Below are 16225 nucleotides of genomic sequence, written 5' to 3' on the forward strand. Positions count from 1 at the left end.
TACAAAGAAACTCATGCTGCACATTTTCCATATAAAAGTGAGCACCTCAAGCACTGTTAACGGTTCAACCATTCACATATAAAACAAATATCTACAGCACTTTTATTACCAGCCAGCCTGCACTCAATGTGCTGGTTAAAGCTTTAAAGTTTTTCAAGATGGTTAGAATGATTTTGGCATTGGAGAATCCTCTAGGTTACCAAAAGCAACACCAGCTGTTCTTATTGGATTGTTTAGCAGCAGACAGCAATAAAGAGCTCAAGAGTCTTAGACACAAACTCTTCATCCTCTGGTCTCAGCGATGGAGAAAGGAATATCTGATGCGCAAAGGAAACAGTTAAACTAAGCCATATAAACCTCCTGGATAGAGTTTAGCATCTGTGATGGGATGGTTAGGCAATGGAAATTTTAGTATATCTACTTGTCTCATCATCCCAACCACCATGCAATGTCTCTGAAAGCAGGAAAAGTTATTACTTCATCAGTAATTGTTGTTCCTGAGAAAAAAGAAGAAACTAGTGGGGATTTTTTGTGTTTTGTTTTGTTTTGGGTTTTTTTGCAGCTGGGCCTAAACTGGAAACTATATTATGTAGCCTTGTAATGGGTACATGCCAGACTTGAGGGTAAATTATTGCCCTTTATTTTTCTCAATTATGCCATTTTCTTCTATATTCTCACTTAAGCAACTGATAAAACATTCAGTCTCAACTCTGTTGTGAGTAGTTCCCCTGCCTATCTATTTATGGAAGAATTCAGGGGTCTTCTAAGACCAAGGATGTTTAGAGACCAGTTGTATGTCTCAGTCCTCCACAGCCATGGAAAATGTCCTCACTGTCTGAGTCTGTATCCTTATAACTGAATAGTTCTGATTCTTCCATTCTTAGTTGTGATACTTGCATTTGGGAAAGGCCGGGCATCTCCCTAAAGGCAGTCTCTTAGGACACACCCATGACCAGTTGAGCTCTCTTCACAGCCTAGGTCACAACACTGGAAGCAGTTTGTCTGATTTTTTACAAAACCTACACCTCTTCACACACAGATGTTCCACTGAAACTGTGCTTGGCTTGTTCTACCCAAAGTTTTAAATGTTACAGTGTGATTTTGGGGGATCAAGTTTGGGTCTTTCTAGTGTATTATGGTTGATATATGTCATGATTCTTGTACTCCTTCATTACTCACTATATTAACAGTATCCAAATTCAGCACTATTTTCATGTTAGAACAAATAACTAGTTGTTGTGAGACACCATCTGTGCATTGCAGACTGTTAGTAGAGTCCATAACGTCTGCCCACTTCAGGCCAGTAGGAACCCCCAAATCACGGTAGCAAAATTTCTTCAGACATAAACAAGTATCTCTTGAAGTACTAAAATCCACTCCTTTTGAGAAATGACTCTCTGAAGGTAAGCTTAAGAGGTAATGGACTGTCTCTGTCATGTTTGCAGCTGTGCCCATAGTGTCCGCTAGGGCTGAGTCTGTGTATACTTTTGTTAATGTGGATGCAATGAAGAAGTGATGGCATGACTGAGTTCACTATGCACTCTTCTTGCCTCTCTCCTCACTTTCTTATCTCTCAATAAAGAATCCAAAGCAGTAAAACATCTTCTTTAGGAAAACATAACAAAAAGGATCCCCCAACAAGATGAAAGAGCTTTAATCCCTATTCTACATCTGATACCAGCTAGCATTCTTGGTCCAAAGGTAACTTCTCTTTGCCATGTCTGTTTGGGAATAATAAGATCTACCACAGAGTTGCTATGAACATTAGATGAGATTAGTAAAAGTTCTAAAAATGGCATCCAGCATATACTAAATGACCATTAATGATGAAAAATCAAGCTAGTTGTGGTAGTACACACCTGTAATCCCAGTACTGTTGGACACTGAAGAAGGGAAGTTGCAAGTTTGAGCCCAGCCTGCACAATTTAGTGATTTAATGAGACCCTACCTCAAGACAAAAAGAAAGAAAGAATTGGGGATGTAGTTCAGTGCAAAAACCCTGAGTTTAATGTCAGCACTATATAAATCTCCACAATTTGGGGGCTCTCCATGACAAAAGCAATGGCGAAACTCTTTTCTGCTTTATTAAGCAAACTTCCACTAACACACTAACTCAGCTGTAGACCCAAGGACTCCATGCCTTTTACTATGCTCCCTTCTCATCTCTCTGGCTCTCTAGGGCCTGGATCTGTATTCTTATAGTTAATATCAGCTTGTGATATCTCTTCAATCAGTTGGGTATCATATTAATCAGCTTCACATCACTGTAACTAAATACTTAACTCAGGCTATTTATGAAATACAGACAGGTCTATTTTGGCTCATGGATCTGGAGGGTTAGGTCCAAGATTGGGCAAGTGACAGGATTTGAACCTCTGGCAAGACCAATACATATCACAACAGAGGTGCTTGTCAGAGTGAGTACTCATATCAAAAAACTGGAATAAGAGAGTGAAGAATGCCACTCTATCTTTTTTGAAAGCACAATCCCCTATGACTAAGGGACTACCCTTAAAAGCCCACCTCATAAAGATCCACAGTACCTGCCAAAACTGACACCATAAAGACTAAGCCTTTACATATGGACCTTTGATAGATACTCATATGTCCTCAAAAAGTATGTCCTCATTCACACTAGGCTCTACAGAGAGCTTCAATATCAGTGGTGTATACACAGACAGGGGAAATAATTCAAAGCACGGAGGCTGGGCTATTTCAGGGACCTCCATAAAGACCCTCCCCCATACTACCTGAGTTGGCATTCTGTTGCAAAGATGATAGTGTAGAATATCATTTAAAATTTAGCCAAGGTCCGAGGTGCAGCTTATATTCATGGTTTTGGCAATAAAGCTTGGGGTACATTAAGTTTAATCATATAAAAGTGTCATTTAAATGGATCAAATATGGTTGAAGATGGTCAGTTTCATAGGGGTTACTATTTGGATTAACTGTCAAATACAGCTGCAACTTGCTAACGAATCAAATTCTTCAAGAGCAACCATTTACTACTGACTTCAACTCTTTCAACCAGGCTCTCAGAGGATCTCTTCTTGGCAACATTTTACTACTTATCTCAGCCCCTGGAGGAATCAACTTCAAAGCACATCCCTTTCAGTCAGTCTTCTATCCTGCAGCTGTCCTAACTGATTCATCCTGGCCCCGAACCCCGCCTGCCCATGGGGATTTTCAAGACGGCACTGTGATTTCCTTATAAAGTATTTCCACGAAAGGAATCTTCTCTCATCTGCCTCAAGTGATGACTCATCCATCCATACTCACTGAAGATCACTCCCGTTGTACCATTAATCTGCAAGTCAAGTTCAATCCTGGCCTAGACAGGTGGTGCTGCAAAGCCTTTGAACTGCACCGAAAGAAACTGTTCTCCAAACCGGGATGTGAAAAACTTGCTTGATGTTTCACAAAGGGGCAACTTCAGTCTCCAGATACCACAGCTCCATCTGATGAGGTCACTGAGCACAACAGAGACTGGAGAAGGGGAGGAAAGAGAAAGAAACAGACCAGATCTGTGCACTGTTCACCGACGCAATGGAGGAGTCAAGAGGCTGGTATGCATCTATCACTTACTCTCTTAGACTGCTTGTGCATCTTTTTGTTTCCTTAGAATATAAATTTAATCAAGCACAGAAGTGTTACTAAGAATTATTGTGAATACTTTTCTCTTTATGCACTTAGCATATCTTGATCATTTTTATCACATTATTCTCCTCTCCCTTTCTTCCCTAGAGCAACCAAATCTACGTGAAGAAAGTTTTAAGTGATCCACTCAGCCAGTTTGCAAGGATCTTACAGGTATTGAGGCAAGTTTTTTTCTCCCATGTGGAGTATTTCCTTATGAGCAGTCAGACTTGGATGCTGGCTTCAGTTTTATCACAGTCCACAGCATGTGAATAAGACAAGCAATGGCCCTGAACCTCGCTTTCTTATCTCCAGCTCAAGTAAAATTACCCTTTATCTCTTTTCAACTGGAACATGTATGCAGTGGGGGAATCCTCAAAATTATAAATGAGCAGCTACCCACACATGTCTGGCATTTTCTGGGGTCAGGCTGACCCTGGGGTGATAAGGATTAAATGTGTAGGTCCAGATTTCTCACTGAAATTGTGAGCTAAACTACTCAACACTGCAAAACTCCCATATCGACAGGCCACTTCAGAACTGTCAAGCTAATGGAGAAAACTGCAACTCCCCCCAATTTCTGTTTTCTTCTCCATCTTCCAGCCCACACCTAAAAAGAAATCTTAAAGGAGTTGCAATAAAAAAGCTATTTGGAATTCTAGAGATACAGATGATGGAAGTATATGTCTATGGAAATGTACTTCCAATTTTTTGAGAAAAATAATACCATTTCTTCTAGGCAAGCTATTGGGACAATGTAAAATGTTACCATTTTTAAAGCCACATTACATTTAAGGAAGAGATATCATCCCAGAGTTACTGTCTTTGAATTAGTTTCCTATTGCTTTTCTAACAAATTACTACAAAGATGGTAACTTAAACAATAAAATTTTATTCTCCTGAAGTTCTGAACACAAGAAATCTGAATTAAGCTTTAGTAAACTAAAATCAAGATGTTAGCAGGGGTAGTCTCTCTAATGGTTACAGAGAAAAACATGCCCCTTAAATTTTTTACCTTCTGGTGACCACTAACATTCTCTGGCTGGTGGCCACATCACTGCCCTCTGTTTCCTCATCACATTGCCTTCCCTGTAGGCAAACTTTTCTTTCCTCTGACAAGAACATCTGTAACTACATCAAGGGTAATTTCTCTATCCTAGGATCCTTATCTTAGTCTCAACCACAAGGTCTCTTTTGCCAACCAAAAGGGGCGGGGGAAGTAATATTTATAGATGCCACAGATTAACATACAGACTTTGGGAATCATTATTCTGTCTCCCTGATCCCCCTATCAACCCTACATAGTAGATATTTCCCCTCAAGTTTCACAGATGCAGACACAAGATGGAGCTCACATAAGTGAGAGAATTTGAAAAGGGCCACATACTAGTAAACAGCAGAGCTAAGTTTGAACTGAAGTGTGTCTCATTTCAGATTGTGAACTCGCCCTACCATAAAATGATAACCCATAAAACTGGTAAAATAGTACTCTCTACAGATGATTCCGGAAACAAAAGTCAAAGAGCTCAGGAATTTTCATTCGAAGACTTCTGTAAAACCACAAACTGGCAATACCTCATTAATTGAGTCTCTTCACCTCTTCTCATCTTGGTTTCTTCACTTCTAATACGGAAGCGGTCTGGTGTAGAACTGACGGTATGTAAATGCCACGTGATGTAAACCCGAATGGGCATACTTGCCACAGCTCCTACTATTGGAGGGCTGGAGAGTGATATCTAAGTCCATTTTCTGTTGCATGACACAGTATGTCAGACTTTGTAATTTGTGAAGAAAAAAAAGCTTATTTTTTAATGAAGAAAATAGGGAGGCTGCACAGGCACTGACATTCTGATAACTTATTATGACTACCTTCCAGTATGGTAGAAAGACAGAAGGATAAGTAAATACACACAGAAGAAAACCAATGGCTGAACTCCCACAGTGTCTGACAGCTTCTCATAAGAAAGGCATTGAGACCCATTCATGAGGTCACAACTCAAACACCTGCTTTAAGCCCTACCTCCTTACACTCTTTTCATGAGAATCCAATTTCAACATGAGTTTTGAGGTTAGAAACTATACTCAAACCCTAGCAGATGGGGTGTAATAAAGGTAAGGATTACACCCTGACCACAAAGGACCAGCCAAGGGCATGGCCCAAGGAGCCCAGTGATTCAGTCCATTCACTTCCAATCCTACTGAGAAGCTTCTTTCTCTGAGGCATACAATACCTCCCAGGTGAGTGGGCAAGGTAAATATTTTCACCTACGTAACAGAATGTGCAAAAACTTATAAGAGAATGAAGAAGAGAGGCTTTCTTCAAAGGCTGCTACTGAGTTAATGGGCAAATGGAGTTCCACTTTACAAAGAAAATTAGTATTATTTCTCCTAGACAATAATCTCTCAGAGCAATACTAAACACACCTATGAGGAAACACTCATTTCAACGATCTCTCTCTCTCCATTGTTTGTGTACATGTGTGTAAGTCATATGTTTATCTTAAGAGTGAGGGAAAACTGATGAAGGATGTGTGAGTAAATAGAATGACTAACCCGATGTGACCAATCTGAAATCTCATGGGCCATCAAAAAAGGATGAATCTATAATCATTATCACTCATAATATACATAATTATATATTCTTAAATATTTATAATCACTCAACATGTTCCGTCTGAGACCAGAAAAGCAATCATTGCTTTTGGGCAGTTGTTAAATTAAAGCAGGAGAATACAGCCTCAAAATAGTTATAAAACTGGAGGCTGGAATCCTCTTGGTGGCTTTGGATTATCTTGCTACTACTTATTACCCATGCACCCTGGATGTTTATTTGACTTCTCTGTAGCCTGCAATCCTCATCTACAAAATCTAGAAATAATAACAGGACTCACCAAATAGTCTCATTGTGACTATTATGTAATTTAATACATGTAAATTGCTTACATAGTGCGTAGGCCACAGGAACTACTCTATAAATATTAGTCTCTGTTAAGTTTTGTTGTCCACAAAGAAATCTAAGAAAAACATAAGAAAGAAATGAGGAAAAATGACAAATTATGCATTCTCATAAATATCCAACACAGCTGTGAAAAATCAAGCAAAAGCATTTAGTCTGTATTCATTTCAAAGCTGCGCATTCCCTCACTGACCTGCAAAAAGCCCAAAACGGCTTGATTCACTCATACTCATCACTGCAGACTGCGCTCAGACCAATAAACACACGACTCAGCCTTCTGGAGAGAATACCTCTGTCTGTTCAGTCTCCAGCTAAACGTCAGTCTTCAAAACAGTCCCAGGTGGCTTCAACTCCTCTTTCACCCTCTGTTAATCCCTGCAGTTTCCAAAAATATTTCTGATAGAAGCTGAGAATCATGACTTCATAGGCACAATATAGCTAAGAAAAATGTGAGCTTTTAGGGAAAGAAAATCTCACTTAATATCAAGTAGTTTTAGATAGAGCATCAGTTTGCAGAGAACTTCCCTTTCTGTCCTCTTTCATGGTCTTCACACCAACTCTGGGAGATAATCAAGGTGTGGATTCCTATCCTACACTCACAAAAGACTAAACTAACTGCAGAGAAGGAAATTGTTTTTCTCAAGATAATTTACCCTGTAAGTGGTCAAGCAATGCAAGATCACTTGTGCCAACCTTACACGTCTTTTTCTGCCTTCTCCTTCATGCAACCAACCAGGTAAGCCTACCAGCCCTACATAGGAGCATGAACTGACTTGCTCATGCTTTATACAGTCTTGGAACTCAGTGTTACCAATGAGAATAATAGACTGTAATCATCTAATACATCATTTCAAGAATGTTTTCATTGTTTACCTCTAAAATCTCCTGTAGGTCATATGTTTTTCTAAAGGCTGTAATGTGCACTAATGATACCCAAAATAATTAACAAACAACATGGCATAGACATCAGCCATAAATTGGGGCTAGCTATAAACAGATCTGCCAATAAGCAGATGACAAGGCACAGTGCCTACAGTCCACAGTCTAGCAGGGCAAACAACAAGGAAATACTGTGTGTAATGTATTAAGAATGAAAAATGCTGATGTGAATGAGCATGAAAAAGTGGTCTTTCTCTCTGGATGTGACAGTCATGAAGGCTTTCTTGGCAGCAATACCATGAAGTAAGTCTTGGAAAAATGATGACTTGTCATGTTGATCATGTATTGCTTGTTCTAGGAAATTGAATATGCACAGACTTCTAACTTATTTCTTTGAGTTTTTAATGTAAAGTTTTTGAGCTTCTAAGATCCTGAAACACTGGCCATTTAGGCTAGGCATGATGGTGCATCACTATAATTCCAGCACTCAGACGATAGAGGCAGGAAGATTTTGAATTTGAAGCCTGTCTAGACTATATAGCAAGCTGAAGATCAGCCTGAGCTGACTCAAAATCAAGACCCTGACTCAAAAAACTAGAACAAAATTGCTTATTCACTAAGTTATAGAGAGCCAGAGAAGTGAGGAATTTGCCTGAAGTCAGACAATAAGTTGATGCAACATCAGGATTTGAACCTGTTCCAAGCCTAATTCCTTTCTATTCTGCTGTGCTGGCCAAATAATTGACTATCCAGGGTGTTGGGTCAGCTGACCTTCTCTATTCTATCTGGGAAGGAAGCTCCTTTCTGTCCTATTTCTCCTTCAGTAGTCTTTTTGCCCTTGGTTGCCTACAGAAAAATGAAAAGATATGGAAAAGAAGAGCGCTCAGTAAAGACCTGCAGACAACTTGAGAAACTCTGACTCCAAGGAATGTGCTTAGTTGAATGACTCATACATGTTGAATCCAAGATCCTTCACAGCTTTGGGACAGTTTTCTGGAAACTGAATAGTCACAGAGACATTGGACGGGTGTTCTCACACTAGATAGATCGCAAGAAGAAGAAGAAGTCAGAACAGCCAAAGAGTGCAAATCAGAGTGGAAAGTGCTCCATGGGTAATGCCATGTGGAAGTGGGCATTAGACTTCCTCAGTAAAAACAGGCCCAGCTATCAGTACTCATTGGCTGGCCTGTCTGGGAAAAAGTATATTACAGTTAATAGGCCTGTAAGGAAATGAGAATGATTTCACCTGACACAAACTTCCACTTTCTTTCTGGCTTCCAAACCACAAGCTCCACCAGCAACTCATGAATGAGGACCATGAAGAGCAGCAACAGAATCAGTCCTTGGCTGGGAGCTCTGTGCAGAGGTGCGGTGTTTACAAGCACTCATTCTGCCCTCTCAGGTGGAAAACAAGTGCTTACTGTACTGAAACGGATTCAAGTGTGCTAGACCCAAATGCCAAAAGGTGTGGCACCCTCTGGTAAGCAAGAGGATGAATGGTTACTAGTTTCCACAAACATCTTCCGTGTTACTGTCTGCTGGGTGTTGCTTGCTCAGTTCTGATCTTGATGATGACCTGCCTCACAGCAGCCATAATTGTCTCAGGTAAGTCCCTTGTCTTCCCCGGGGCCCATTTCTTCATCTGTGCAGTGAATGCATTAGACATGATAATCTGGGTTCCTCCTCAAACTATATGGTGAAATAGGAAAAACCAAACATTCATTTTTTATTATTTCATCCATTCAACATCTCTGAAATTGTAGTGTTCAAGGCTCTATTCTAGGCATAGAAAAAGCAGCTGTGATCCCTGACTGCAGAAAACCTAGCGTCTTAGTGAAAAATTTAGACATACACGAGCATGATTATACCCATAGAAGTAGTAAATGCCATAACAGTTAGGAAATGTGCATGAAAACTTTGCTTCTGGAAGAAACCTAAGACACTTCTTGGTGAAGCTGGATCAAAACAGGATGATAAATTGAAGTGAGAAGACTTGGGTACTAGAGAACACACATTGTATGCAGATCCATTTGTACATAACAGAGGGACAGGAGGTCCAGGGATAGAAAACAAGTCCTCGTCTAAGCTTTCCTCACTCAGATGCCAAGGTGTGACCTAAAATGTCACATAGCTTTTGGAGAAAATTTTTGCAAGTAGCACCTTCTAAAGATACACAAATAAAGCTAGTTATTCCTTCCTGATGTTATCATAATATTCTTCTATGACAGCTGTTGAGTTAATGTGTAGTAATAGTCTTGTTTGTGAACAACACTGGGCCATTTCCCAAGCTGCAGACCAGCCTGGTTGTAGTTGTTTTCTACAGCTGGCTGAGCCACCTCTGTGAGCAGGTATCAGTGACTGCAGAACACTAAGAGGCCTGGGACAAGGTTCAGGCTGAGGACATTTCCAGAAGAAGCTATATTTATCTTCCAGCTTTCAAGCATGTTCTCTTGTCTTATTGAAACACATACACATAATTGTACGTCTATATGGAGAGATTGTGCATTTGGTGTAACTGTAGTTTGTATGCCATAAAACATATACACTACTCTTAATATTTTATTTGCTTATTCAGGAGACAAGTTTGGTAGATTTACTAATCCCAAGAGGCATGGGAGCATTCCCTATGAGTTGAAAGACACAATCTTCTGCAGGTTAAAACACAGAATTAAACTTCTAACACAATCAGCATTTAAAAATGTTTTAAATGGTGAAAAGAGTTGTTTTATGACATAACTATTTATGAGCTTTCTTGTTATCTGCAAAGGTCAATTAAGCACAGATGTCTAGAATTCCAGAGCCAGAGCTATCATTAGGTTGTCATCAATTTGTCTTGATTTTTTTCAGATGGAGAGATTGTGACCCTTGACAACAATGAATACTGTGCAAACTGTATTTAGCATTAAAAATAGGTCAATTTTTAAACCTCTATTATTAGTAGGCACTAAAAAAATCAAAGATTACTTGTAATTATTCTATAGAACGAAAACCACTTTCCATGTTCCAATATGACAATGATTCCTGTACAAATGGCATAGTAATTTAATAGAACTTAAAATATCATTTAAATAACATCATATACTCTTCCTGGACAATAACATGTCATGGGAAAAACCATGGAGACCGGTGGGATTCAGTGCTTCCCGCGTGGATTCCCTTGGTGAGACGACATTAGTTCTCTAAACACCAGTTTCTTCTGCTGCTAGAAGGGACAGTTGCACCTACTTCCCTTGGCATTGCAAGGGCACAATGAGTGTTCCAAAGCACCCTGCACAGCACTGAACAAAGACTTAGTAAAGGAAGCTTGGCTGGTGCTGCTGCAGGTTACCTGTGCTGCCCTTCCCTGCTGTCTTACACCACGTGCTGCAACAAGCCCAGGAGTCTGTCCAGCATGGGTGGCTGCTACTTCCCCTCCTTCAATGCCCCCACATGCCCTGGGGACACTCAGTGCATACTAACCGCCAAACCAGCGGATGACTCAGAGATTGGATACAATCCACCGCGGTCTGGAGACCAAAGGCACAGCTCCTGGCTCACGGATTAAGTTATTACTTTCTTATTATCACTTTTCGTTGACATGCAGGACCCTTCCCAGGAAATCCAGCTAAGAAGAAAGCACTTGATACAGGGCGTAAACAAGCCCAAAGTCGCTCCCTGGAGGACGCTGGAGCAGGGATAATGATCCCTCTGTGAGGCAGAGAGGCAGGGCTGGCTCCTACTTAAGAAAAGGGAACTGATCTGTGCTGCAGCACGGTACCCACCTGCCGAGACAATCCAGGGTTATCTCTCTGCTGGTCAGAGAAACATGAACCGCCAAGGCCTCTAAGAGCCTTTATCTCCTCTTTCCAGGAACTGCTTTCTCTGAGGTGCCACTGAGCAGCTGCTGCCCAGAGCCCCGGCGAGCTCGGGTCGCATTTCCAGCCCGCTGGAGTAGAGAAGCGAAGCTAGGATCCTGCTTCCTCTCCTCTCTCCCCCAACCCCAGCCCACCCGCTTCTGTTTCCCAATTAGAAAACCCCCTTGGGGGGCAATGCAAAAGTCACACTTCACTAACAGCTACTCTGCTGGAGGGCGGAGGAAGCGGGAATTCCTACTTTCCATAAATTGTATGCAAATGTGTTCTTTCCCTGGCCGAGAGCCGGGAGTGACTGCGTCTCGCATGAGCTAACCCTGTTCCGCTGGGAGGGCTGTTCCTTTAATTCACCAACTGCAAAAGTGGGGAAGGATGTCTGGAGGCGAGGCGTCCCATTACAGAGCAAGGAGCTGGCTATATAAGCCAGCCAAAGCTGGCTGCTCTGGCTACAGTCTGCCTACTGTCACACGCTCTCCCGCGCGCAGACACGCGCCTGCCTAGGGCTACACAAAGCCAGCGCGACTGGGGACCCGAGAGGCTCACGTGGGAACCGCTGCAGCTCTCCAGGTACGCGCTCCAGGGAGCCCTGCGCACGGTCTGAGGTCCCATCCCGGACAGGTAAGTCTGTTTCGTCCCCATCAGCAACATCATTATGATGTGTTTCATGCTGTGGGTATTGCTGGTACCAAGTGGGCTGTGTTTTATCAATTGAAAACTTTGGCTGTGTTTTTGTCGCTGGCAAAAACAGAGTGATCAGTTGATTACAGTCCCGTGGGTGCACCTTGACAGTTGCTTGTCTGCTTGACCTCCTCTGACTCTGTTTCTTTCTGTTTGTTCTGGCTCTATGAACAGTCAGACTGGAAGGAACTTTTAGCAAAGTTTTCACTTCTGCTGTTCTTTAGAAATTTCTTTAAACCCCTGCCTGGTTGATTCACCTGTGGATACATTTGTGTCTTTGAACGCTGGGGAAGTTTTGTTTGAAAGTGTAGTTTTCTCACTTAGGGATGGTTTAGGGGCTGTGTGTGGAGCACAAAATTGTACATCAAAATGACCCTGACAGTTTACAGAGTTTTGGATACCCCCCACTTCATTATAATCTCCACCCTGTGGAAAGAGATACCTTTGGGGCAGCAGAAGATAAGAGGTGAATCTAGGGCCAGAGGACTAACAAGTGAAAGTGGGGGTGCTTCCTTCCATTGTTCCAGGCAAGGAGTGTCCAGGAGAAGTATCCTGCTGGATAGTCCTGATTCAGTGACCCTCAGGTGGGACCCATGCCTGCTCCGAGTGTTTAGAGCCAGCGATATATATCCAGAATCACCTCTTGGGTATCTCTCTAGAATCTCCTCTCCTGACTCAGACACTGGAGAGTTATTTCCTCCACTTCTGGGAAATCTATCTCCTCTTTTGGAAACAATGTGGGGTTCCTCTAGCCTATCGGTAGTAAGAGATTAAGACATCAGATTTCAAAGCCAGAAGTGACTTTAATATTCCCACCACCATCACACATACATCCAAGAGGAATTTGTAACTTCTGTGGCCTCAGTTTCTATTTCACTTCCATTGCAATGAAGAGAAAATGAGGCTTAAGGGGACTGGCAGTGAGTGTTCAATAACTGGAAGTATGGATAATCGTTGTTACTGCCAAAAACTGCCATCACCCTGGAAGTTAGAAAGGGCACTTAGCCAATCTTAGATTCTTTCTTGTGCGTTCCTCACCCCCCAGCCCAGCTGCTGGCCTTTTTATCTCACCCAGGCTAAGTGTCTGGTTAGGCTGGCAAGTCAGAGACTTGGCTGCATTTTACAAGCAGGAGGTTGTGTTGGCACAGGTTGGGAAAGAAGGTAGCAGCCTGAGGCTGGATGTAAATGTCGAATTCTGATTACAGAATGTCATGAGGTTTTGAGTTTAAGCATTTGAGGATTCTAAAGCTGCTGGCTGTAAAGTATAGAGTGCTGCTGGAAATTCTCTGGAAATGCTTTTCAACCGAGGGAGAGTGGGACAGGGAGCCGGTTAGAAGAATGAATGCCTCTTTTTCATGTTCTTGTGGATCTTTATTTTTTTCTCCTCTTTTTTATAGAGCTTTCCCATATGTGCTTTAGAAATGAAAACCGTTGCCCACCACAGCCAGCTTCCCACCTTGTCCTGAGACATAATAAGTCTAGTTCAGGGCTAGGGAAAAGTTGGTTCGGTTCTGAATAAACTCATGGAAGTTTTGCTGGCATGGTGTTTGACTGTGGATGCTCTTCACAGGTCGCAAGTTAGTATGTCTTGGCCCCGTGCACTCCAAGAAAGTAACCACATTTAAGGAATGAAATGGAACACAATATGAATATTCTCTGGTTTGTTCAAACCATGTGAATTGGATGAGGATGGAAAAGGATGTTGTCAAGCTCTGTAATTATGTTTTTTCTCTATGCTTTTTTCTAAAAACATAGCTTTCCTATCCTGTATTTCAAGAATCCCTCCTTCAAGGGGTTATTAATCTTCCAGTCCTTGGTGCCTCACTCATATAAAGAAGGTGACAATCAGCATTGCATAGGGCTCCGGAGACATTCAGCGGAGAGTATAAAAAGTCTTAATACAATATCTTGCACACTGTAAGAGTTCAGTAACAGAAGCTTATCTTAGCTTTTTCGCTTCTCAGTTTGCAAAGATTTAGTTCAGCATTAGTGTACTAAATCAATGATTTTTAAGCTGATTTTTAACAATGGGAATAATCAATGAATTTGGGGCAAAACCTCAGTATTTGATGGGAAAATGTGAGGCTATTTTTGGTTGAAATGCAGTAAGATGCCCTAAACCTCACCCCAGGATGAGGGATATCTCTCTCTGAGGTATCTTCCCTGGATCCTGACCAACTGACCAACGGAAAGTGCAATCACAAATCTTGCAGCCAGCAATGTACATTCAGGCTGCAACTGTGCACTTATTGGCACATTTGTCCTTTAAGTAGTCTGTAAGAGGAGGGAGAGCAAATCCCCATGTATTATTGTAGACACAAATGGGGAAGCAGAGTAAAAGATTTAACAAGGGTTGATTATTTTAACTAATTTTAATGCTAGCCAGAGCCAGCATCTCTGATGAACCTATTCTTTAAGCTATGACCACCTGTAATCATCATCTCATTGAACATCCACACATTTCTGAGGCATGGGTTGTACCGACAGGGAAATAGGACAGCTTGTATAGCAAGGAGATTGAGTCCCTTGCCCAGGCTCTAAACACACAGAGTGTCGGGACTGGGTTTCAGACCCAGGTCTCTATGATCGCCAAATCAGAGGCACATTCTTCCACATTCACCCTGAAGGCTTCTGCTTCTCTCATTGCTTTCAAAAGGAAAACACTTCCTTTCTGAGTAAATATCCCCTCCAGGCAGGCTGTGGCCACCCATAAATACAGCGGTAGCCTGATCGTATAACCAGAATGGAATTTGGAAAGGGAATTCAAGCTGGTGGAATAAAAAATATATCCCTCCCCCCTTAATCCTACCCTTTTAATGCTTGCAAGGAACTAAGAACACCTCTGTGTTTCTCTCCCTTGCTGTCGATGGCCATACAGCCATGCTCCCTTTGCATGCGCCCTGCCAACATTAGTACCAGCCATGCTTTCCTCCTGGAAAAAATAATGAGTTCGTACAAGGCATAACCCTCTATTCTGAAGCCACTTCAATTTGCAAAGTAGAAAGTAGGTTACAAATATTTAATTGGCTCTAAATGCACAGTTCCTTTGTAGTGATAAAACACAGACACACAAAAATAATAGTGAAGGCTGATGATATGTCACATGTGATGGGGCTTTTGTCTGCTGCCTCATCTAGTTTTCAAACAGGGAGAGTAATGAAATTCTAAGGCTCAAAAACACTAAGTGACACAGCTGGCATCTCAGTGAGTAGAAGAGCTGGCTTTGAATCCAAGCTTTCTAACTATACTGCATTGCCTCCTGAAGCCCGGCTCGGCTAAATAAGTACAGGACTCTAGGCGGCATCCTTCAGTGAATGGCTATGATGGTGCAGAAGGCCCCAGCTGGCACGGGTGTACATTGATTCCACAGAGTAGCTATGCACATATCACTTTTCATGGTGCTCACAAAGGTCTGCCTGGATATGAAAGAGTTCAAATTTCAACTCTGGGAGAGATGAGAACAAAGCTAGAGGTAGCGGTCAGGTCATCCCCACTGATTTCCATCCCAGAAAGTAGGCACATGCTTCTCTGTGCTGTGGAAGTGAGAGCTCTGATTGTGGGAGCCAGGCTGTACCTTCCAAAATCCAGGTGAGCTGAGCCTCAGGTTCTAAAAAGACTAATTGGGAGAAGCAGTGAAACCAGCCTTTGGGCACTGAATCCCGGGACAATTTGGAAATGCTTGTGAGCTCCAAGTGACACACTCAGCCAAAACCTCAGAGAAGAAGATTATGATTCAAACACCTCTAACCCTGAGAAGATTTCTGGGAATCCCCTTGCATGTAACACTGAGCCAGTTCAGACACCTTCATGTGGGAAACATTAGAAAAAAGCCGCCTTCCAAAGAGGAAAACCCCCTCAAAGCATGATGAGATGATCTTCTGGCAAACTCCGGTGATAATTCTACTTATCACAAAAGACAGCAGTGTCTCCCCTAACATAGGAGGCTGTACATGCCTTTTGGCTTCTTTGTAGAGAAAGTTCATATATCTATCTGATTCTGACCCTGGTGACCAGACATTTTTCCACTTTTATAAATAAGCCTTGAAATCTTTGCTCTGTTTCCTTCCCCTTTACCTCATACATCCTCAACTTTAACAACCTCGTGTTCAACATTATCGTCACTGTCTTTGACCTCCATTATGGAACAAAATCAAAATGCTGACATTAAAAACAGATTGTGAATGGAAAATACCTTCCATTATATTTTGGCCTATTTATGGGTGAC

The 16225-nt window shown here is 41.8% G+C and overlaps 1 protein-coding gene across 8 annotated transcripts in view; it reads left to right on the top strand.

Annotated features, from left to right (window-relative positions):
* Positions 1–11664: 11664 nt before the first annotated feature.
* The window catches only part of Tnc (tenascin C), an 89552-nt gene continuing 84991 nt past the window's right edge, over positions 11665–16225 (top strand). For 2 of the 8 annotated variants that reach the window (XM_013142928.3, XM_063260036.1), the window contains exon 1: positions 11670–11940. The gene's annotated coding sequence lies outside the window, so the exon portion shown is untranslated. Of the gene's footprint in view, positions 11941–16225 lie in introns of all 8 variants that reach the window. The other 6 variants (XM_013142931.3, XM_063260046.1, XM_013142926.3 and 3 more) reach the window with 5 other exon arrangements.

Source organism: Cavia porcellus, unplaced genomic scaffold (assembly GCF_034190915.1).
Source record: "Cavia porcellus strain 051 isolate PalLab524CR breed Dunkin Hartley unplaced genomic scaffold, mCavPor4.1 scaffold_1, whole genome shotgun sequence".
Classification (NCBI taxonomy): domain Eukaryota; kingdom Metazoa; phylum Chordata; class Mammalia; order Rodentia; family Caviidae; genus Cavia; species Cavia porcellus.